Here is a 26,119-nt window from a genome sequence, read left to right as displayed (position 1 = left end):
CCAGCTCCACGTTGGGCACCAATTATGATGTAGAAAATAATCACTATACTTGATTAAAAATCAAAGTTCTTCCAGAGTTTTTGTAGAATCAAGATTGACTTCATTACAATTCAACAAAGCCGGGCTGGTCTGCAGAGTAGCCTCCCTTCTCTCTCTCTGCTCCCCATCTATATAGTCCCATTCACATCCCTCCTAGCTCAAAACCCCTCCCTCTTGGGTTCTCCTACCATTATCTTCAGTTTCCCGCTCTCTATCGCTCCGCCCACTCCCTTTGTCTATGATGGCGGCTAAATGTAACTTTTATTCTATTAAGTTCAGAATCAATAGTAATACAATCAATCAATCCCTTATCTTGCAAAAACACTCATGTTTAGTTTAAACTCTGTTCAACCCCAGCTCTCCCGAGCTTGACCTGAAGATTGATTGTTGGACATGACAGGTTCACACTCAATCTTTCAAACACACCCAAACCTACTCCTCTTCCCCCTCGTCATGCTGTAATTACTCATGACGCTGTTCAACTTTGGCTCCGCTCTCAGAACCTTTGTTTGAGGAGAGATGCATTAGGCAACAGTCTGGTTTCAGTCTCTGATAAGGTAAGACAGCCATGGATTAGGTAAGAGCGAGCAATTCGACCCTGAGTCAGATCCCCATTTCACACATACACAAGCCCAGTGAAAGGAACCATTCTTAGTTCTTGCCTAGAAACAGAGACGTCCGTGATTTAACTTTGTTTAGCACATAGTTCACTAAAAAATCCCCCTCATAAACAGGGCCTCCGCAGTCTGCAGGGCCGTGGGGAGACCGTGCAGAGGAAAGAGGTGGCAGGCTTTTGAAAAGCGGTCCAAAAAGATCAGGATGGTGGTGTTACCCTGAGAGAGGGGAAGATCAGTGAGAAAGTCAATACACAGGTGGGACCATGGCCATTGTGGAACTGGTAAGGCTGTAACTTACCCCCTGTGAGGTGCCTAGGTGCCTTACTCTGGGCGCACACCGAGTAGGAGGAGACATACACCCTCACGTCCTTAGTCAAGGTAGGCCACCAGTACTTTCCGATCAGGAAGTGCACTGTATGGCCGATACCTGGGTGACCAGAGGAGGGGGACGTGTGTGCCCAATAGATCAGATGTTCACGGACAAGAGACGGCACGTACTGCAGCCCAGCTGGGCACTGAGGTGGAGATGGCTCTGTGCGTAACGCCCGCGTCCATCGCCCACACTACCGGCGCCACAATGCAGGAGGCCGGGAGTATGGTGGTGTTGTCTCTGGGCCTCTCCTCTGTGTCGTACAGCCGTGACAGTGTGTCTGCCTTCACCTTCTTCGTACCCAGGATGTAAGACAGTGTAAAATCAAACAGGGTGAAGAATAGGGCCCACCTGGCCTGGCGAGGGTTCAGCCTCCTCGCTGCCCGGATGTACTCCAGGTTACGGTGGTCTGACCAGACGAGGAAAGGGTGTTTCGTCCCCTCGAGCCAGTGCCTCCACACGGTCAGGGCTCAGACAACAGCCAACAGCTCCCGATCACCAATGCCATAGTTCTGCTCCGCTGGACTGAGCTTCTTGGAGGTGAAGGCACAGGGGCGGAGCTTGGGTGGCGTGTTCGAGCGTTGAGATCGGTGCTGTCCTATACCTACCTCGGACGCATCCACCTCCAGTACGAACGGTAGTGATGGATCGGGATGGGCCAGTACCGGGGCTGAGGTGAACAGAACCCTCAGGTTACTGAAGGCCCTGTCAGCCTCAGCAGACCAGCGGAGCCGGGACGGCCCACCCTTCAACAGAGAGGTGATGGGAGCTGCAACCTTGCCAAAGCCCCGGATAAACCTCCGATAGTAGTTGGCAAAGCCAATAAAGCACTGCACCTCCTTTACCGTGGTTGGAGTCGGCCAATTACGCACGGCTGAAATGCGATCTCCCTCCATCTCCAAACCTGAGGTGGTAATGCGGTATCCGAGGATGGAGAGACTGTTGGAAAAACGATCATGTTCCAACAGTCGGCCCAGCACTTTGCGAACCAGGGACACATGCTCGGCGCGCATAGCGGAATACACCAGAATGTCATCGATGTAGACCACTACACCGCGAGCAAGCATGTCCCGAAACACCTCGTTCACAAAGGACTGGAAGACGGATGGAGCATTCATCAAACCGTACGGCATCACTAGGTATTCGTAATGCCCCGTGGTTGTGCTGAATGCTGTCTTCCACTCTTCCCCCTCTCGGACACGCACCAGGTTGTACGCACTCCGGAGATCTAATTTTGTGAAGAAGCGCGTCCCATGCATTGACTCGATTACAGATGGAATGAGGGGTAGAGGATAACTATAACGTATTTTCCCCTTGTTCAGTGCTCGGTAATCAATGCAAGGGCGCAGACCTCAGACTTTCTTCTTCATAAAAAAGAAACTTGAGGCAGGCGAAGTGGAGGGATGTATGAACACCTGGCGCAGGGACTCGGAGACGTATGTCTCCATCGCCTCCATTTCAGCCTGTGACAGGGGATACACATGACTACTGGAAGGCACAGCGTCTACCCGGAGCTTTATCCCGCCCGATGAGGTGGTAATTTGGTCGCCTGCGTTTTGGAAAACGCGTGCGCCAAATCGAGGTATTCGGGGGGAATGCTCACGGTGGAGGTCGTGTCTGGACTTTCCACCGTGGTTGCACCAACGGAAACAGCTAGACACCTACCCTGACACTCTTGCGACCACCCCGTGAGAACCCTCTGCGGCCATGAAAAGGTGGGGTTGTGTAGTGCTAACCAGGGAAGACCTAACACAACAGGGAAATCAGGAGACTCAATAATACAAAAGGTGACTTGCTCTTTATTGGTCTTGTGCGTAACCATAGTGACTGATGCTGTAACTTCCCTAACGAACCCAGACCCTAATGGTCGACTGTCAAGTGCTCTGATGAGGAGTGGAATGGATAGGGGAACCAATTTAAAACCAAGACTATGTGCTAACGACCTGTCCATAAAGTTCCCAGCTGTGCCTGAATCGACCAGCACCTTACACTGGGGAACTACCGTGTAATCAGGGAAGTGGATGTGTAGGGTACGGTGTGCAGCAGAGGGCTCTGAACGAGTGTGGGTGTTCGATACCTGGGGTCGACGCGAGAGTGCCCTGCCTGCCGCCGTCAGACCCAAAAGAACGCTGACGACAGCATGCAGTAGAATGTCCTCTCGTGCCACAAGAGTGACACTGGCGCTGTCGTCCTCCGCTCTCCCGGATCGCCATGTCCACCAGTTGATTGAAGGACAACATGGTGTCCCGACAGGCTAGCTCCCTTCTGATGTCCTTTCGCAGGTGGCACCAGAAGTGGTTGATGAGGGCCCGCTCATTCCACCCGGACCCAGCAGCTAGAGAACGAAACTCCAGGGCAAAGTCCTGCGTGGTCCTCGTCCCCTGCCTCAGGTGGACCAGCCTCTCTACCTTCGGGCGGGAGATCGAAGACTGCCCGGAAGAGGCGAGTGAACGCCCCGTAGTTGTCCAACGCGTCTCCTCCTTCACTCCAGACCGCGTTGGCCCACTCCAGTGCTTTCCCGAGAGGCAGGAGACGAGGGCGGACATCTTCTCCTGCGCCGATGGAGCCGGGCTGATGGTCGAGAATTACAGATCCAGTTCCAGAAGGAATCCCTGGCAGCGGGCAGCTGTCCCATTAAAATCCCTTGGTCAGATATATGAATCCTTCTGGGTGCTGGGGTGTTGGTGGCTCGATCCGGTCACTCAGCTGGTCCCGAAAGATTGGGTCCTCTCCTCTCCAGGTGTTGTACGACCTGGAGAACCCGATCCATCACTTCTCCTAAGCTGGCTATCATTGTAGAATGCTCCCGGACCCGTGCCACGACTCCAGGCATGTGCTCCTCTCCTGCTGACTTCATGTCTTGGTGTGTGATTCTGTGATGAGTAATTTCGAAGGAGGAGGGTAAATCACAGAATAACAGGTTTTATTCCGAAACACAGAGTTACGCAGTAATGCGTCAAAACACTCCAGTGCGCAAAACAGGTGCACTGGAAACAACAAGGCACACAGGGAATTATCCCGGCAATTCAAAATACAAGGAGCTCCACCGAGCTTCTCTAACCTCCACAATAAACAAACAATCACACACAAAGACAAGGGGGCAAAGGGAACACTTATACAGGTTCTGATGAGGGGATATGAACCAGGTGTGTGTAATGAACAAGACAAAATAAATGGAATGATGAGATGAGGAGCGGCAGTGGCTAGAAGGCCGTTGACGACGAATGCCGAAGCCTGCCCGAACAAGGAGAGGTGGCAGCTTCGGAGCGAGTCGTGACAAAGTGACTGTTATCGATATATAACATACAGCTCTGGAAAAAATTAAGAAACCACTGCAAAGTTTTCTTAAATCAGCATCTCTACATGTGTGACAGCCATTCCATTCCAGTGTCTGTTGAATTCCAACACAGGCACACCTCATTCTACTGAATTAGGTACTGATTAGGTGATCACCTGAACCAAATCTTATTTAATGAGGAAAAGTATAAAAACCACTGCTGTGGTCATCACTATCCTCTTGCAATAGGACCAGCTGGATGGCAAAAACAGTGCTAATAATACCTCAAAAGTAATATTAATCAAAAAAGAACTATGGACCATGCCATAAGAGTTGAAAAGGAAAGTTTTGAGTGAGCAAAATAAGGGTTCAATTCTGGCTTTACTGGCAGAGGGATACAGTGAGCATCAGGTTGCTTCCGTCCTTAAAATGTAAAAGACGGCGGTTCATAAGAACAAGGTCAAGCAGCAGACATTGGAGACAACAAAGCTACAGACCGTCAGAGGGTGAAAACAACTCTCTACTGACCGGGATGACCGCCAACTCATTCGAATGTCACTCAACAACCGTAGGATGACATCAAGTGACCTACAAAAAGAATGGCAAACGGCAGCTGGGGTGAAGTGCACGGTGAGGACAGTTCGAAACAGGCTCCTAGGGGCAGGGCTGAAGTTGTGCAAAGCTAGAAAAAAGCCCTTCAACAATGAGAAGCAAAGAAGAGCCAGGCTGAGGTTTGCAAAAGACCCTAAGGATTGGACCGTAGAGGACTGGAGTAAGGTCATTTTCTCTGAGGAGTCCAATTTTCAGCTTTGCCCAACACCTGGTCGTCTAATGGTTAAATGGAGACCTGGAGAGGCCTACAAGCCACAGTGTCTCGCACCCACTGTGAATTTGATGGAGGATCGGTGATGTTCTGGGGGTGCTTCAGCAAGGCTGGAATCTGGTAAATTTGTCTTTGTGAAGGACACATTAATTAAGCCACGTACAAGGTTGTCCTGGAAGAAAATGTGCTTCCTTTTGCTCTGACATTGTTCCCCAACTCTGAGGATTGGTTTTTCCAGCAGGACAATGTGCCATGTCACACAGCCAGGTCAATCAAGGTATGGATGGAGGACCACCAGATCAAGACCCTGTCATGGCCAGCCCAATCTCCAGACCTGAACCCCATTGAAAACTTCTGGAATGTGATCAAGAGGAAGATGGATGGTTACAAGCCATCAAACAAAGCCGAGCTGCTTGAATCTTTGCGCCAGGAGTGGCATAAAGTCACCCAACATAAATGTGAAAGACTGGTGGAGTGCATGCCAAGACGCATGAAAGCTGTGATTTAAAATCAGAGTTATTCCACCAAATATTGATTTCTGAACTCTTCCTAAGTTAAAATGTTAGTATTGTGTTGTTTAAAAATGAACATGAACTTATTGCATTTTTCAAGGTCTGAAAACACTGCATCTTTTGTTATTTTGACCAGTTGTAATTTTCTGCAAATAAATGCTCTAAATGACAATATTTTTATTTGGAATTTGGGAGAAATGTTGTCAGTAGTTTATAGAATAAAAAAAAGTTAATTTTACCCAAACACATACCTATAAATGGTAAAACCAGAGAAACTGATAATTTTGCAGTGGTCTCTTAATTTTTTCCAGAGCTGTATATCTTCTAAGAGTTCAATTTGTGAGATGGTAACTCGTTAAACAACTTCTTCCGTGTGCCCCAAATTCCTAATGAGTTAATTGTTACATGATTCATTTAAATTGAGTTACAATTAAACATAGGTGATTTGAAAAATAACATTCCCATATTAATATATGTCACGTCACGACACACTGAAGCAGGAGTCAGTGGTGGAGGACACCCTTTAGATATCAAGAGCAGTGTAAATGTCAAATTGCAGGTTGCGAAGGTCCTAGGCCACCACACAGACAAGGCTTTTTTAAATGGTCTTTATATAGTGTAGGACTTCAGGGCATCTGTTACAGACAAGAAAAAAGTTTAGGAGTCTGAAAACAATAGACACCGCCCATCTTACTGAATCCATCTCCTTCCTGTCAGTTGCTGACTCTGTGACTCAATACAACACTGCCTTGGCCTCCATAGTGGATGAAGTTGCGCCTTTGAAAACCTGCCTGGTGTCTTTCTCCAAATCTTCTCCCTGGCACACTGAGGAGCTACAGTGAGGGAAAAAAAGTATTTGATCCCCTACCGATTTTGTACGTTTGCCCACTGACAAAGAAATGATCAGTCTATAATTGTAATAGTAGGTTTATTTGAACAGTGAGAGACAGAATAACAACAACAAAAATCCAGAAAAACACATGTAAAAAATGTTATAAATTGATTTGCATTTTAAATGAGGGAAATAAGTATTTGACCCCTCTGCAAAACAGGACTTAGTACTTGGTGGCAAAACCCTTGTTGGCAATCACAGAGGTCAGACATTTCTTGTAGTTGGCCACCAGGTTTGCACACATCTCAGGAGGGATTTTGTCCCACTCCTCTTTGCAGATCTTCTCCAAGTAATTAAGGTTTTGAGGCTGACGTTTGGCAACTCGAACCTTCAGCTCCCTCCACATATTTTCTATGGGATTAAGGTCTGGAGACTGGCTAGGCCACTCCAGGACCTTAATGTGCTTCGTCTTGAGCCACTCCTTTGTTGCCTTGGCCATGTGTTTTGGGTCATTGTCATGCTGGAATACCCATCCACGACCCATTTTCAGTGCCCTGGCTGAGGGAAGGAGGTTCTTACCCAAGATTTGACGGTACATGGCCCCGCCCATTGTCCCTTTGGTGCGGTGAAGTTGTCCTGTCCCCTTAGCAGAAAAACACCCCCAAAGCATAATGTTTCCACCTTCATGTTTGACGGTGGGGATGGTGTTCTTGGGGTCATAGACAGCATTCCTCCTCCAAACACGGCGAGTTGAGTTGATGCCAAAGAGCTCCATTTTGGTCTCCTCTGACAACAACACTTTCACCCAGTTCTCCTCTGAATCGTTCAGATGTTCATTGGCAAACTTCAGACGGGCCTGTATATGTGCTTTCTTGAGCAGGGGGACCTTGTGGGTGCTGCAGGATTTCAGTCCTTCACGGCGTAGTGTGTTACCAATTGTTTTCTTGGTGACTATGGTCCCAGCTGCCTTGAGATCATTGACAAGATCCTCCCGTGTAGTTCTGGGCTGATTCCTCACCGTTCTCATGATCATTGCAACTCCACGAGGTGAGATCTTGCATGGAGCCCCAGGCCGAGGGAGTTATTTTGTGTTTCTTCCATTTGCGAATAATCGCACCAACTATTGTCACCTTCTCACCAAGCTGCTTGGCGATGGTCTTGTAGCACATTCCAGCCTGGTGTAGGTCTACAATCTTGTCCCTTACATCCTTGGAGAGCTCTTTGGTCTTGGCCATGGTGGAGAGTTTGGAATCTGATTGATTGATTGCGTCTGTGGACAGCTGTCTTTTATACAGGTAACAAGCTGAGATTAGGAGCACTCCCTTTAAGAGTGTGCTCCTAATCTCAGCTCGTTACCTGTATAAAAGACACCTGGGAGCTAGAAATCTTTCTGATTGAGAGGGGGTCAAATACTTATTTCCCTCATTAAAATGCAAATAAAATTATAACATTTTTGACATGCGTTTTTCTGGATGTTTTTGTTGTTATTCTGTCTCTCACTGTTCAAATAAACCTACCATAAAAATTATTGACTGAACATTTCTTTGTCAGTGGGCAAACGTACAAAATCAGCCGGGGATCAAATACTTTTTTTCCCTCACTGTATGCTCTCTCAAGGCAACTGGCCATTGTCTAGAACAACAGTATAAGAAAACGGGGCTCTGTTCATGCACAGATATATGAGCAACATCAACTAGAATACAAACGGGCCATAAATGCACCTCGGACATCCTACTACTCCCAACTGATTATCAACGGAAGTGGAAACTCCCGGGTGCTGTTCTCTACTGTGAGCAAGCTCCTCCAACCTGTGAACAATTCTGCTACCTCAGCATCCCCAAAACGGTGCAAGCAATACCTATACTTCTTCCAAAGCAAACTTGAAAACATCAATTACACCATCCTGTTCTCTCCAGCCCTGGTAGTGGAGCTACCCAGTCCTACATTCCCCACTTTCACCACTTTCACTGCAGCTGAAGTAACCAAGCTGGTTAGGACAATGATGCCCACCACTTGCTCACTTGACTCTATCCCCACCTCCCTTGTCAAGACCTGCTTACCTTCTCTGGTGCCTTTCTTCACATAAATCATCAACAAGTCCCTCATCACTGGATGTGTCCCTCCTCAGCTCAAACTGGCTGCAGTCACACCAGTACTTAAAAAGCCTGGATCGAACGTGCAGTTTCTAGCCAACTCCAAATCCACCTGGCCACTCACAACCTACTTGAGCCCTTCCAGTCGGGTTTTAGAGCTAGACACAGCACAGAGACTGCCCTGCTAAGGGTCACCAATGACCTCATGAATGCAGACTCTGGGGCTGCCAGTATCCTCATACTGCTGGACCTCATTGCAGCATTCGACACGATCAGCCACGGCATCCTGCTGGACCACATGGGGAAGCTCCTGGGCCTGTCAGTCCTGGACTGGTTCAGGTCCTATCTCACTAATCACTGCCAGTTTGTAGCCATCAGTCCTAGTAGGTCAGAGACAGTTGTGAGGACAGGGGGTCCTTCAAGGTTCGGTCCAGGGCTACTACTGTTTTGTATCTACATGCTGCCACTGGGAAACATCTTGAGGAAACACGGACTGGCATTTTACTTTTATGCTGACAACACTCAGCTGTAGGTCTCCACAAACACTGACACTGTCAATGCCACTGCACTCCAGGTCAGCTGCCTGCAGGACATCGAAGCGTGGATGCAGTTGAGTTTCCTGCAGTTAAACTGCAAAAAGACAGAAGACATCCTGATTGGCACTTCCACCATCAAAAATAACACCAGTAGCTACAGCCTCAATATTGATGGTGTCAAGGTCCTCCCCTCCAGTGAGGTTCGCAACCTGGGTGTGATATTTGACAGTCAGCTCTCGTTTGAAGCCCACATCAAGAGTATGACCAAAGTCAAATTTTTCCATCTACGGAACATTGCCAGGTTATGACCTATGATATCACAACCTGCGGCTGAGGCCTTTATTTAGTCCCGTCTGGACTATTGTAACGGCCTGTTTGTCGGCGGATCTGCCAAGTGCTTAAACAGGCTACAAAATGTCCAGAACTGTGCTGCACATGTCCTCACCCACACCTCCCCCCGCGAGCACATCACTCCAGTGCTGTTCAACATCCACTGGCTCCCCATATGCTCATGCATCGACTACAAAATCCTAGTTCACACATAACAAGCAATCCACAACTCTGGACCCAAGTACCTGTCTGACCTCATTCTACCCTCCTGCCCCACACGCACCCTTCGCTCCGTCTCCCTTCAGCAGCCCCGCAGTAGACTGAAAGCTATGGGTGACAGGGCTTTCAGTTGCGTGGCTCTATGGAACACACTTCAGACACTTGGCTGGAGAGTCTCTGTCCTCCTTTAAGTCACAGCTCAAGACTGTGCTGTTCAGAAAAGCTTTCAAGGACCCTTTATAATTCTGTTCTCATGTCCATTGGATCTGAGGACACATGTATATAGCTTTGTTTATTGCTTGTTCTATGTACTGTGTTTGATTGTTTTTATTATTATAATACAAAAAATGTACTTGGCCGCCCGCCACTTCAATGGATACTGAACATGCAGAGGGGAGAAGCAGAGCAAGGGTAAGGAGTAGGTCATTCTCACAGAATCATTCAGTCTCACTCACGGCTAATCGTTTGTCCCCATCTGGGAAGTGGCTTGAGTTACAAAAGTCACATCTCTGTGTCATAGCACATCGGTTGCTCCGGTTCGGTTCGGTTCGGCTCGGCTCAGCCCTGTGCTCGCCATCTGGGTCCAGGCGGTAGCAGTGGCAGAAGCTCTGTGGCAGTCGTGTTTCCCCAGGAGCAGCTCTGCAGAACTGAGCTCTCAGCTCCCCTTTCAGCATTGGCTCATTAAGGTGATTGCGCACAGGTGCGCCAGTCCATGGGTAGGTATGTCTCGAAGGAGACCAGCCAAAAAGGAGGAGTAACTCAATTAATCAATTAGTGAAATACAAAAAAAGAGAACAGCAAACAAAAAGGATCATGCATAATACAAATTAAGCACACATTAATTAATTAAGGTTACTGCCACTCAAAATAAGTATATTACACAAAAAGGCTGATCTATATAAAGTGCAAAGATAAACTGACTGGAACCTCCCAACATTAAAACATAGTTTAAGTTAAAAGTCACACTTGATTAACATTCAAGTCATTTAGGTGGCTGGCATCTGAATGTTTTTACTTTTTTTATAAACATGGATTGAATACAGTCAGGAACAGGATAGGGAGAGGATACATTGCATGTGTCCCAAATGGCACCTTATGACCTATATAGTGCACTACTTTTGACCAGAACCGTATTCCCTATATAGTGCACTACTTTATATGGGGATAGGGTGCCATTTGGGATGGAGCCTCTGTAAACTGTTGTCTTTACCGGCTGCCTTACCACCTATTATCAGGTCACACTGTAAATACTGCTATATACACTAACCTATTGTGGAAATGGAGAAAAGTATAAAAACATATTCCCTGCAGCGTAAAAAATATAATGTAATAATGTGATAGAGTGTGGATGTGATTATGTTTCTAGCCAGGGAGCTATCCAGCCAAGTATCTCCCCTTTGCCAGGCATGGGTGCAGCCAAACGATAACGGTCCGGAGCCTGAAGGAGGCTTTGTTTGCTTTCTCAGGCTGTTTGTTTGTTTCTGCTGCTGCTACCTGGCTGCCCAGCGCACCAAACAGGGGAACACTTTGTATTTCATTTTCATTCGCGTGAGTGGAAGTGCCTCGCAGCACTTGGTCTCTCAATCACAGGAGAACTGAACGCAGAACACAGAATACTGTCTGTTACTACTAGTCATCAATCAGAATGCCATATTATAACACTCACTGATACTGTTTACATTCATCGTAGCGAACCGTGCATTGACATTTAGAGGAAAATATTTTATGCCCACCAACAAAATAACATTTAAATCAATGTATTAATGCACTAATGCATACTTGCATGTAATCAGAATATCACAATAAGATTCAGCTCAAATTTGCATTAAAAGGTTCAACATTAGAAAAAAGCAAAAGGCAAAATCATGTTTTCATTTAATTGGGTACTAAAATAATTAATTTACTGACTACTAATTCTTAAACATCTAAGCCATTGGGAGGGGTGGGGGTTGGGGGGTTCTAAGCTGACATATGGAATTGTTTTAAGGTCATGCCATGGATCATTTAGCTATTTGATTTAGAATTTTAGGACCCCTTTAGGTATAAAAACATACAATAATTGTTGATAAAATATTGAATTTGACTATAGCCCATAGAAACGCATTGAATAACACATTCAAAAATGGCAAAAAAAGACTAAGGAATAAGGTTTTGAAGTGTCTGTCCAATATGTAGGAGATATAAGAAAGCTCAGGAAATGCACTATATATACAAAAGTATGTGGACACCCCTTCAAATTAGTGGATTCAGCCATTTCAGCCACACTCGTTGCTGACAGGTGTATAAAATCAAGCACACCGCCATGAAATCTCCATAGACAAACATTGGCAGTAGAATGGTCATACTGAAGAGCTCAGCGAATATCAATGTGGCACGGTCAAGTCAGTTCATCAAATTTCTGCCCTGCTAGAGCTTGCCCAGTCAACTGTAAGTGCTGTTAAGTGGAAATGTCTAGGAGCAAGAACGGCTCAGCAGCAAAGTGGTAAGCCACACAAGCTCACAGAATGTGGAGAACTTGATAAGGAAGCTCAAGCTGAGAATAGGTTTTTATTACCAGCATAAGGCTTGTTTTTCTCTGGAGGCCAGGAAGGAGCTGGTACGATGTACATTACTGGCGGATTTAGATTTTAGTGATGTTATATATATGCAGGCCTCAACCACTAACCTGAGAGCACTTGATTCAGTAGATCATGCTGCCCTCAGGTTCATTACCAATCAAAAACGTCTAATACGTCATTGTGATATCTACAGCGCCGTTGGCTGGTCGTCATTGACCTTGCATTGGCTTAAACACTGCTATACACTGATTTACAAGGCCATACTGGGTCAAATGCCACTTTATCAGGTCAGTAAATAAATATAAATTACGGTCCCATTCTCATTTGCTTTTAACAGTACCAAGAATTAGAACAGGTCATGGTAGAAATAGTTTTAGTTACTCAGCTCCGTGGTCCTGTAATTCTCTCCTGAACATTTAAAAATGTGATGATCTTGTCACGTTGGTGGATGTAAATATCATAGAAGAGTGTAATTGTCTTTAGGACAGCTGTTTTTTAGTTATTCGTGTTTCTTTACGTAATATGTAATTGTTGTACTGTATGTGTGTCTATAGTTTTGTTCAATGTTACGTTAGTGTATGTAAGTTGTTTTGTCTGAAACATTGTTCCCCCTGCTGCTGTTGGACTCTCTTGAAAAATAGATTTTATCTCAATGAAAAAACCTGTATAAATAAAGGTTAAAAAAAAAAGAACGGGAGTGCTGAAGTGCGTAGCACGTAAAAATCGTCTGTCCTCGGTTGCAACACTTGCTACCGAGTTCCAAACTGCCTCTGGAAGCAACGTCAGCACAAGAACTGTCCGTCTGGAGTTTCATGAAATGGGTTTCCATGGCCAAGCAGCTGCACACAAGCCTAAGATCACCATGCGCAATGCCAAGCATCGGCTGGAGTGGTGTAAAGCTCGCTGCCATTGGACTCAGGAGCAGTGGAAACACGTTCCCTGGAATGATGAATCACACTTCACCATCTGGCAGTCCGACGGACAAATCTGGGTTTGGTGGATGGCAGAAGAACGCTATCTGCCCCAATGCATACTGCCAAATGTAAAGTTTGGTGGAGGAGGAATAATGGTCTGGGGCTGGTTTTAATGGTTCGGGCTAGGCCCCTTAGTTCCAGTGAAGGGAAATCTTAATGCTACGACATACAATGACATTCCAGACGATTCTGTGCTTCCAACTTTGTGGCAACAGTTTGGGAAAGGCCCTTTCCTGTTTCAGCATGACAATGCCCCCGTGCACAAAGCAAGGTCCATACAGAAATGGTTTGTAGAGAAAGGTGTGGAATAACTTGACTGGCCTGCACAGAGCCCTGACCTCAACCCCATCGAACACCTTTGGGATGAATTGGAACGCTGACTGCGAGCCAGGTATAATCACACAACATCAGTGCCCGACCTCACTAATGCACTTGTGGCTGAATGGAAGCAAGTCCCCGCTGCAATGTTCCAACATCTAAGCCTTCCCAGAGGAGTGGCTGTTATAGCAGCAAAGGGGTACCAACTCCATATTAATGCCCATGATTTTGGAATGAGATGTTCGCCAAGCAAGTGTCCACATACTTTTGGTAATGTATTGTATATACAGTGAGGGAAAAAAGTATTTGATCCCCTGCTGATTTTGTACGTTTGCCCACTGACAAAGAAATGATCAGTCTATAATTGTAATGGTAGGTTTATTTGAACAGTGAGAGACAGAATAACAACAAAAACATCCAGAAAAACGTATGTCAAAAATGTTATAAATTGATTTGCATTTTAATGAGGGAAATAAGTATTTGACCCCCTCTCAATCAGAAAGCTTTCTGGCTCCCAGGTGTCTTTTATACAGGTAACGAGCTGAGATTAGGAGCACACTCTTAAAGGGAGTGCTCCTAATCTCAGCTTGTTACCTGTATAAAAGACACCTGGGAGCCAGAAGCAATCAATCAATCAGATTCCAAACTCTCCACCATGGCCAAGACCAAAGAGCTCTCCAAGGATGTCAGGGACAAGTTTGTAGACCTACACAAGGATTGAATTGGCTACAAGACCATCGCCAAGCAGCTTGGTTAGAAGGTGACAACAGTTGGTGCGATTATTTGCAAATGGAAGAAACACAAAAGAACTGTCAATTTCCCTCGGCCTGGGGCTCCATGCAAGATCTCACCTCGTGGAGTTGCAATGATCATGAGAACGGTAAGGAATCAGCCCAGAACTACACGGGAGGATCTTATCAATGATCTCAAGGCAGCTGGGACCATAGTCACCAAGAAAACAATTGGTAACACACTATGCCGTGAAGGACTGAAATCCTGCAGCGCCCGCAAGGTCCCCCTGCTCAAGAAAGCACATATACATGCCCGTCTGAAGTTTGCATATGAACATCTGAATGATTCAGAGGAGAACTGGGTGAAAGTGTTGTGGTCAGATGAGACCAAAATGTAGCTCTTTGGCATCAACTCAACTCGCCGTGTTTGGAGGAGGAGGAATGCTGCCTATGACCCCAAGAACACCATCCCCACCGTCAAAAATGGAGGTGGAAACATTATGCTTTGGGGGTGTTTTTCTGCTAAGGGGACAGGACAACTTCACCGCATCAAAGGGACGATGGACGGGGCCATGTACCGTCAAATCTTGGGTGAGAACCTCCTTCCCTCAGCCAGGGCATTGAAAATGGGTCTTGGATGGGTATTCCAGCATGACAATGAACCAAAACACACGGCCAAGGCAACAAAGGAGTGGCTCGAGAAGAAGCACATTAAGGTCCTGGAGTAGCCTAGCCAGTCTCCAGACCTTAATCCCATAGAAAGTCTGTGGAGGGAGCTGAAGGTTCGAGTTGCCAAACATCAGTCTCGAAACCTTAATGACTTGGAGAAGATCTGCAAAGAGGAGTGGAACAAAATCCCTCCTGAGATGTGTGCAAACCTGGTGGCCAACTACAAGAAACGTCTGACCTCTGTGATTGCCAACAAGGGTTTTGCCACCAAATACTAAGTCATGTTTTGCACAGGGGTCAAATACTTATTTCCCTCATTAAAATGCAAATCAATTTATAACATTTTTGAAATGCGTTTTTCTGGATGTTTTTGTCGTTATTCTGTCTCTCACTGTTCAAATAAACCTACCATAAAAATTATAGACTGAACATTTCTTTGTCAGTGGGCAAACGTACAAATCAGCAGGGGATCAAATACTTTTTTCCCTCACTGTATAATGAATGGTGATGTATTTTCCAGAATGTGAAATGTTTTCAGTAGCATCCAGTGTGCTAAAACAAGCTATTGGTAAACTACGTTAATATTGTCAAATCTGTTGACTGTGTCTCTGGTCTCCAGTGTCTCTGGCCAGAGAATGACATCTGCCATCAAGCCAATTAAATATTAAATCTACGTGCCTGTAGGAGTGTTATCCATTTTATTCAATTTCAGTTTTAGGCGGAAATACTAAAGCCTATCTGTGCACCTTTCAGCAGCTGAAGGAAGACCACCATTACGATTCCCAGCATGATCCCAGCAGGGTAAATGGAGAGCGATTAAATGAACTGTCGTATTCTTAATTTCCCCCCTTTCAGAAAAGTGAATTGGATTGCAGTATTGAGGTTTGTTCGGTGACAGAACAAAAATGGTCAAATATTAGCCTCCCAATGCCTGCTTTGCCTGCACTTTCATTAACGATGAGACTGCGTTTAATGAGAAAAAATAATTTGTTTCATCTCTGTGGCAGGAATGAGTGATTTAATTTTTGATACCGTACCTCTGGGACATAGTCATAATCAACACAAAACACTAAATGGGGCCTCAGAGCATTTTTACAGGCCTGGAAACAGACTTTCTAAACTAGCTAAGGACAGTGTGGTTTTAACATTTAGAAGTAACATAAAAGCAGGAATTGTAGAATGAAGGGAAGCAACCACAATCCATACAACATATTCAGCACTCATAACATTTTTGCTATCACTAATATCTGACTGTCAATGCTGGAAAAGCTCAGCTCCTTCAGCTTTGAATAAACGTTTCATAATTTGAATCTCATGCAGCTCCCTATTCTGCAGAACATCTAAAAATGACCTTTGAAATTCTCTGACAGGCACTCGATTTCAGAAGTCAGGCTTTCTGCTTTGAAATGAGCAGAGAGGTCCATTATGTTCTATAAAAGGGATTGTTTTGGGTTTCCTTTGAAAATAAGCAAGATGGCCAGAAGTTCCCAAAAGATACCAGTATTTGCATAGTGCACACCTGCAGTTCTTTCTAATGCTAAAGTGCTTACTCTCGCCAAAAAATCGGGGAACTTCAAAATGTAGAAAAGCTACTAATAATGGCCCAGTGAAGGTTCTCTACCGCCTTTATCCCATAATGTCATAAGATAATGAAAAAGGTAGCCAGTTTACTTCAAATAGGCTGAATGACATTATTTTGTTAGAGCCTCCCTTTGATAAACATGGTAAGTTAGAAACTGTTAGAATCTGAGACTAAATAGATATGGTATTCAATGCCATCCTTACACGTACCAAATTATTATCCAAACATCCGCTCGTTTTGCCCCACCAAGACTTCCACGCTAAAATTGCCACTGAACGGGTTATTACCAAGGTTTTACTTGGTTGTTGCCGTCTTTTTTCCCTGTTGTTTCCTGTTACTTTCCGGTCGTTATCCTGTTATTTCAGCACTGTAAACTAAAGTGCTACCCACTTCAACAACAACGGCCAGTGGCAAACCGAAGTCCTAAGTGACATTTTCTGTAACACTGAACTACTAGAATTCATCTTGTTTGCATCAGAGTTTGTCTTACTATAAGGATATCTGTTTCACTGGGGATGTTTGTATGTCATCCAAGTCAAGAAAGTGGTTGAATAACAATTAAATCCAATAACCGGTTTGAACAATACATTAAAGTGAATAATTTATGAATTATGTAATTTGTTTTATTCTTATTAAGTATACCTTGTTATAGAAGAAGAAAATGCTTTTCGACAAACTTTATTTAGCTCCAGTACCCTCCATTTTGAGCTCATGGACGAAATGTAACTAGGATGGATTCCTCTGATCCCGTGGGAGAGTAGTCTGTTATCTCATAACTCTTCCTTGATAAGACTGAGCTGTTGTTAAAACCAAAACAAGCTAGTCAATGTAGGACCACCGACAGTGTTTTGGACTAAAGCCTTGATTTGCCGATCTGAAGACATATAGTTTGAACAGTACTTTCATTACAGGCCCAAAAACATTTTAGCAAAACGACAACAACAATTTCCCAAAACAAGTTCTTGTTTTTCTCATGCCAAGACATTCTGTGAAGGTAATGTGAAAGCATTTATTCCCACTTTCTGTTGCTTCAAACCACATTTTCCTAATTCATCTCTATAGTACAAAAGACCCAGAAGGGTTCTCCTTTGTAAGCTCTAAGGGGATAGAGTGTCAAACAGACAAATTACTAATTGCTTAATAGGTCATGCAGCCATGTCACTTTGGAATTAACTGCAGTGTCATGTCATGCAACTAGCTTGTCCTTTTAAAATCCTTAAGCACCTGTGCGTCAATGTAAGTAACATACACTAAAAGAAAAATCCCCATCAAAATCCATCAGTTTAAGTTAGAGATATTGTTTTGCATGGGCTGCGTCTCAATCCACCACATCTGCCTATGTCAGCCTTCCACATCTGCGGTGGAAGGTGGTCGAGCTACAGTGGTGTTTGTCAGACCATGAGACATCCCAAGAATCGGTCTTCTCACGAAAACGTCTGTATCGTCCGAATGGTTTGGCCTAAAATATGACCACTCTATGGAAAGATGAGACTCTCATGAACATGCCCAAAAAAACTAAAATATTTCCTGAGCTTTCTTATCTCCTAGATATAGGACAGACACTACAAAACCTTATTCCTTATGATTTATTTTTTTACTGTCTTTTTTGCCATTTATGAATGTGGTTTTCAATGCGTGTCTGTGGGCTATAGTAGTAAAGGCCAAATTCAATAGTTTATCAAATAATACAAATATATAATAATTTTAACCTTAAGGGGTCCTAAAATTCCATATAAAATAGCTGAATTATCCATGGTATGACCATCTTTAAACAATTCCATAAGTTAGCTTAGTAGAACCCCCCCTTAGTAGAACCCCTGTTGTGTCTTGACCAAAGGTCAAGACACAACAGTTCACCTGACATAAGACTGAATCCAGTCATTACACTGTTGATTGTATGTGCATTTTGCATTTACTGTACTTTTCGCCGCATTTGTCAATAACGAAATCTGAAAATACTCTGGATTCATTCAGTAACATTGAGGAACTGAAGCAAGCACACTTGTAGATTTTTGTTTACCCAATCCAAAAATGGTCCATTACAAATCTCAATCTGGGTCAGGTGGGCATCATTTGAAAGCTTATTCTATTGTCAACATGACTAGGTAAATTATAAAATACGATTTTACAGTGTTAGGCTTTCACAAGGCACTTCAGAGAAACAGATAGTAATTTTGGTACGCATAGAATGCAGTCATGAGTGCATTGAAGTGTGGGCTGCATCAAATGTTCTTCACAATATGACAAATATAGGCTCATTCTGTTCAGAACAACCCAGGGTATGACACCGTGGTCCTCTGTAGCTCAGCTGGTAGAGCACGGCGCTTGTAACGCCAAGGTAGTGGGTTCGATCCCCGGGACCACCCATACACAAAAAAAATTATGCACGCATGACTGTAAGTCGCTTTGGATAAAAGCGTCTGCTAAATGGCATATTATTATTATTATTATGTCATCCTCGTAACTGTACATCAAACATAGCGATCATAAACGTAGTCAATTAGCAGGATGGATGGCGCCATCTTCTTGTGCTGCTTGATGCTCATGTTTTAGAACAGCTTTAAGTTAAATCCCATAGAGCGCTGTAAATCAGAGACCCTGAGATCTGACATCATATAGCATGTTACTGTACAGTCACTGTGTTCCAATTTAGGTCCTTATCAGTGACCAAATCTGCCATTTTAAACCCATATTCGGGTACGAGTGCAAAGTCTATACATGTATATACATTACCAGTCAAAAGTTTGGACACACCTACTCATTCAATAGTTTTTCTTTATTTTTACTATTTTTTACATTGTAGAATAATAGTGAAGACATAAAAACTATGAAATAACACATGGAATCATGTAGTAACCAAAAAAGTTATATTTTACATTCTTCAAATAGCCATCCTTTGCCTTGATGACAGCTTTGCACACTCTTGGCATTCCCTCAACCAGCTTCATGAGGTAGCCACCTGGAATGCATTTCAATTAACAGGTGTGCCTTCTTAAAAGTTAATCTGTGGAATTTCTTTCCTTCTTAATGCGTTTGAACCAATCAGTTATGTTGTGACAAGGTATACAGAAGACCAAGTCCATATTTTGGCAAAAACAGCTCAAATAAGCAAAGAGAAATGACAGTCCTTCATTACTTTAACACATGAAGGTCAGTCAATACAGAACATTTCAAGAACTTTGAAAGTTTCTTCAAGTGCAGTCACAAAAACCATCAAACGCTATGATGAAACTGGCTCTCATGAGGACCGCCACAGGAATAGAAGACCCAGAGTGACCTCTGCTGCAGAGGATAAGTTCATTAGAGTTACCAGCCTCAGAAATTGCAGCCCAAATAAATGCTTCACAGAGTTCAAGTCACAGACACATCTCAACATCAACTGTTCAGAGGACACTGTGTGAATCAGGCCTTCATGGTCGAATTGCTGCAAAGAAACCACTACTAAAGGACACCAATAATAAGAAGAGACCTGCTTGGGCCAAGAAACACGAGCAATGGACATTAGACTGGTGGAAATGTATCCTTTGGTCTGGAGTCCAAATTAGAGATTTTCATTCCAACCGCCATGTCTTTGTGAGACGCGGTGTGGGTGAACGGATGATATCTGCATGTGTAGTTCCCACTGTAAAGCATGGAGGAGAAGGTGTTATGGTGTGGGGGTGCTTTGCTGGTGACACTGTCTGTGATTTATTTAGAATTCAAGGCACACTTAACCAGCATGGCTACCACAGTATTCTGCAGCAATACGACATCCCATCTGGTTTGGGCCTAGTGGGACTATCATTTGTTTTTCAACAGGACAATGACCCAACACACCTCCAGGCTGTGTAAGGGCTATTTTACCAAGAAGGAGAGTGATGGAGTGCTGCATCAGATGACCTGGCCTCCACAATCCCCTGACCTCAACCCAATTGAGATGGTTTGGGATGAGTCGGACCGCAGAGTGAAGAAAAAGCAGCCAACAAGTGCTCAGTATATGTGGGAACTCCTTCTAGACTGTTGGAAAAGCATTCCAGGTGAAGCTGGTTGAGAGAATGCCAAGAGTGTGCAAAGCTGTCATCAAGGTAAAGGGTGGCTATTTGAAGAATCTCAAATATAAAATATATTTTGATTTGTTTAACACTTTTTGGGTTAATACATGATTCCATATGTGTTATTTCATAGTTTTAATGTCTTCACTATTATTCTACAATGTAGAAAATAGTAAAAATAAAGAAAAACCCTTGAATGATTAGGCGTGTCCAAACTTTGTCCAAGTTCCTTACTTTTTCCCCCTTCCACCTGCCTCATCCATTTTTGCAGTAATGCTGTAATTAGTTGGTTGTAATTTTGGGTAGAGCAGACATTTCCATATATTTTTCTTAACTGCATGTGTGACATAACTCCACCAGTCCTATTTATGATATCATTTACAAAGATTATACCTTTTAAAAACATTTTATCGAGAGATAGAGTTTGTTTATCAATTAGTATATTTGAGTTTAACCACAATATGTGTTGTATTTGTCACGCTCTGGCTCCGGGACTGTGTATTTTGAGCCAGGGTGTGTTCATTTGGTTGTGTTGTATTTGGTTGTGTTTCATTGTTTGGTCGTGTGACTCCCAATCAGTGGTAACGAGTGTCAGCTGTCGGCTCGTTATCTCTGATTGGGAGCCATATTTAAACTGTCAGTGTTCACCTTAGTGTTGTGGGTTTTTGTTCCTTGTCAGTCATTGTAACGGAGGACTTCACATTTCGTCATTGTTTGTTGTTTTCGTGTTTAGGCTTTAATTTAATAAAGTCATGTTCACCTTCAACGCTGCGCATTGGTCCTCCTCATTAGACGATCGTGACAGAAAAACCCACCAAGATGGGACCAAGCAGCGTGTCCAGGAGCCGTCGCCAGGGAGATCCCTCACAGATCTCCTTCGCCTCCTGGACTGGGTCAAGCCGAGTGAGGAGGAGAAGGGCTTGACACTATGGCAGAAGGGCGAGAGGCTGGCGAGGGATATGGAGACCTGGTCCACGGGTAGGAGAGACGCCCCGAAAATTTTTAGGGGGGGGCTCACGACGTCGGACCAGCAGGAGGCCGCGATAGAGCGGCCCAGTGGGTTGCCGGAGAAGGCCGCCGGGTTACGGGGGCCACTGGTCGAAGAGAGGATGGAGGAAGTAGAGGCACGGCGAGAGGTACTGGCGTGTGTTGCCAGTCCGGTCCGGCCCGTTCCAGATCCCGGTGTAGGACCAGTGGTGTGTGTCCCCAGTACAGTCCGGCCCATCCAAGCTTCCCGCACCAAGCCAGTGGTGTGCGTCGTCAGCCCGGCTCTGCCCGTGCCTGCTCACCGCATCAAGCCTGTGGTGCGTCTCGTCAGCCCGGCTCTGCCCGTTCCTGCTCTCCGCACCAGGTCTGTGGTGCACGTCGCCAGCCCAGTCCGGCCCATTCCTGCTACTCGCAACAAGCCAAGGGTGCGAGTCGTCAGCCGGATTCAGCCCATTCCTGCTACTCGCACCAAGCCAGGGATGCGAGTCTTCAGCCTGGTGAGGCCTGTTCCGGCTCCACGCACCATGCAAAGGGTTTGAGCCAGGGTGTGTTCATTTGGTTGTGTTGTATTTGGTTGTGTTTCATTGTTTGGTCGTGTGACTCCCAATCAGTGGTAACGAGTGTCAGCTGTCGGCTCGTTATCTCTGATTGGGAGCCATATTTAAACTGTCAGTGTTCACCTTAGTGTTGTGCGTTTTTGTTCCTTGTCAGTCATTGTAACGGAGGACTTCACGTTTCGTCATTGTTTGTTGTTTTCGTGTTTAGGCTTTAATTTAATAAAGTCATGTTCACCTTCAACGCTGCGCATTGGTCCTCCTCATTAGACGATCGTGACAGTATTATTCGTTCTGTCTTTTCTGGTGGATTAAACTGAAATTGGAAACAACTTTCTACGTCTTTTTTTTAAAATAACGATATTTTGTAGATTATTTCGTTTTCAAATAACCGAAAGTGAGAGGTTGTAGTCTTAATAAAGGGAAAAAGGCCATTCTTGAACATGGGGTGAGACATTCTTACTAATTTGCTAGAGAACAAGTTTGGATTTAAGTATTACTTTTGTATGACTGATGCCTTTAATGAGAGGTCTAATGCTTTAATATTTAATCATTTCTACCCTCCGAATTCATATTCATTATAAAAATTGGCCCATTTAATTTTGTCTGGCTTGCCATTCCAAATAAAATTGAATATTCTTTGCTCATATAATTTAAAAAACTGGTCTCTAGGTGTAGGCAAGACCATAAGCAAATAGGTAAACTGGGATATGACTAAAGAGTTAATCAGGGTGATTTTTCCACAAATAGACAGGTATTTTCTTTTCCATGATAGCAAGATTTTATCAATTTTTGCTAACTTTCTATTAAACTTTATTGGAGTGACATTATTTATTTATTTCGGGATATGTATACCGAGTATGTCCACATCCCCGTCAGACCATTTTATTGGTAAACTACACAGTAATGTAAAAGTTGTATTTTTTTATGATCCAATACGTAATATGGATGCACGATATATCGGTAAGCATATCGGAATCGGCCGATATTAGCTAAAAATGGCAACATCGGCATCGGCTCTATGTATAGTTTAACGCTGATGTGCAAAACCGATGTCAAAGCTGACGTACATACCTGTATAACGTAGGTTGAGGACGTAATTACGCCACAAAAAATACAGCGCTACACGTGCAACACATTATTCCTTTGACCACAATGTCAGCTGTGTGGATCTATTTTGAAGTTTCAAAGGAAGATAACAGAAAGGCCATATGCCACGTTTGTGCTGCTATTATTTCCAGAGGAGGGGAGAAAGTGAAATCTTTCAATACAACAAACCTATTTACTAATTTGAAAGCGGATCACCCCCAGATGTTCAGCGACTACTTAGAACAAAAGCAGAAAAAAACTAAGCGCACACTTCCAACAACTAAACAAGTTCAAGTCAAGCAGTCGTTTGAAAGAGTAAGAACATTTCAGCGAGACAACTCAAAGGCGAAATCCATTAACAACAAGATAATGGAATTCATTGCCCTTGACCATCAACCATTCTCTGTCGTGGATGATGTTGGCTTTCGTCGACTGGTCGAGCACCTCGAGCCCCAGTACACACTACCAAGTAGGCACTATTTTTCAGATGTTGCCCTACCGGAGTTACACAGTATTGTTGAAACGCACATCCATGAGCTACTTGCTATGGGCGTCACTGCTATTAGCTTCACGACTGACATTTGGACCAGCGATATCAGCCCCATGAGCATGCTGAGTCTGACAGCACAGTGGGTCGACGAGGATTTCGTACTGAGGAAAGCCGTATTGCATGCTCAAGAATGTGCTGGTTCTCATACTGCTGCTGCCATTTCAATGGCATTTGAGAACATGTTTGAAACTTGGAAAATCCCCAAGAACAAAGTACACGCTGTGCTGCGTGATAATGCACGTAACATGACAAAGGCTTTGGAAGAATGCGGAGTCGCCAGTTTGCCATGTATGGCACACACGCTGCAACTGGCTGTAAATGAAGGTGTTTTGGTCCAACGCAGCATATCTGACACAGTGGCAACAGGTAGGAAGATAGTGGGTCATTTGAAACACTCACAGCTAGCATACAACCGCCTGCAAGCAATACAGGAGCAGCTTGGAGTGAAAACGAAAAGGCTTAAGTAAGACGTTTCCACCAGATGGAACAGTACGTTATACATGATGGAGAGCCTGCTGGAACAAAAAGAGTGCTTGGCGTGTACGCAGCCGACTATGAGTTACCTGCAACAATCAGTACAAACCAGTGGACTCTCACTGAAAACGTGAACACGCTCCATTCGAACAACTGACTCGAGAAATAAGCTCATCAACTGTGTCTGCAGCAGACGTGATACCCTCTGTCATGTTATTGAAACGCCTGCTCAACAAAACTGCCGACAAAGACTGTGAACAAGCGATTCGGTGGCATTCTCTCTGAGCCTCTTTACTGTGTCGCCACCATGCTCAATGCTAGGTACAAGTACCGCTACTTCGATGCAGACAATAAACAGGGTTTATGTGAAATGTTACAGACACAGCTGGACAAGATGGAAACGGACACAGTGACAGTGCGCACCGAGGAAGATGACCCACGACAGACAGAGCTGAAACTTCACTGCTTACATTTACATTTTACATTTTAGTAATTTAGCAAACGCTCTTATCCAGAGCGACTTTAGAGTTAGTGAGTACATATATTTTTCATACTGGCCACCCGGATAGTAAGAAGAGCCACCAACAACTTATCCATCTTTGTAAAATATTTGTGTCATGAATATCTGTTGTGCGATAAAATACATTCATGGTTTTGTCATTTTTCTCATTTACAAGTTAAACAATCTGTTCCTAACTGAACAAATGAACATATTACACTATTTAACTGTACTAGAATGCTTAAAAGAACACTACAATTATAAATATCGGTTATCGGTATCAGGTTTTTTGGCAAGGAAAATATTGAATATCGGTAAAGGCCAAAAATGTCATATCAGTGCATCCCTAATACAGTGAGGGAAAAAAGTATTTGATCCCCTGCTGATTTTGTACGTTTGCCCAATGACAAAGAAATGATCAGTCTATAATTTTAATGGTAGGTTTATTTGAACAGTGAGAGACAGAATAACAACAAATAAATCCAGAAAAATTAATGTCAAAAATGTTATAATTTGATTTGCATTTTAATGAGGGAAATAAGTATTTGACCCCCTCTCAATCAGAAATATTTCTGGCTCCCAGGTGTCTTTTATACAGGTAACGAGCTGAGATTAGGAGCACACTCTTAACGGGAGTGCTCCTAATCTCAGCTTGTTACCTGTATAAAAGACACCTGTCCACAGAAGCAATCAATCAAACAGATTCCAAACTCTCCACCATGGCCAAGACCAAAGAGCTCTCCAAGGATGTCAGGGACAAGATTGTAGACCTACACAAGGCTGGAATGGGCTACAAGACCATCGCCAAGCAGCTTGGTGAGAAGGTGACAACAGTTGGTGCGATAATTCGCAAATGGAAGAAACACAAAAGACCTTTCAATCTCCCTCGGCCTGGGACTCCATGCAAGATCTCACCTGTGGAGTTGCAATGATCATGAGAATGGTGAGGAATCAGCCCAGAACTACACGGGAGGATCTTGTCAATGATCTCAAGGCAGCTGGGACCATAGTCACCAAGAAAACAATTGGTAACACACTACGCAGTGAAGGACTGAAATCCTGCAGCGCCCGCAAGGTCCCCCTGCTCAAGAAAGCACATATACAGGCCCATCTGAAGTTTGCCAATGAACATCTGAATGATTCAGAGGAGAACTGGGTGAAAGTGATGTGGTCAGATGAGACCAAACTGGAGCTCTTTGGCATCAACTCAACTCGCCGTGTTTGGAGGAGAAGGAATGCTGCCTATGACCCCAAGAACACCTTCCCCACCGTCAAACATGGAGGTGGAAACATTATGCTTTGGGGGTGTTTTTCTGCTAAGGGGACAGGACAACTTCACTGCATCAAAGGGACGATGGACGGGGCCATGTACCGTCAAATCTTGGGTGAGAACCTCCTTCCCTCAGCCAGGGCATTGAAAATGGGTCATGGATGGGTATTCCAGCATGACAATGA

The sequence above is a fragment of the Coregonus lavaretus genome (genome assembly GCF_964263955.1).
Source record: "Coregonus lavaretus genome assembly, chromosome: 18".
Classification (NCBI taxonomy): domain Eukaryota; kingdom Metazoa; phylum Chordata; class Actinopteri; order Salmoniformes; family Salmonidae; genus Coregonus; species Coregonus lavaretus.
Note: the sequence above shows the minus strand (reverse complement) of the source record.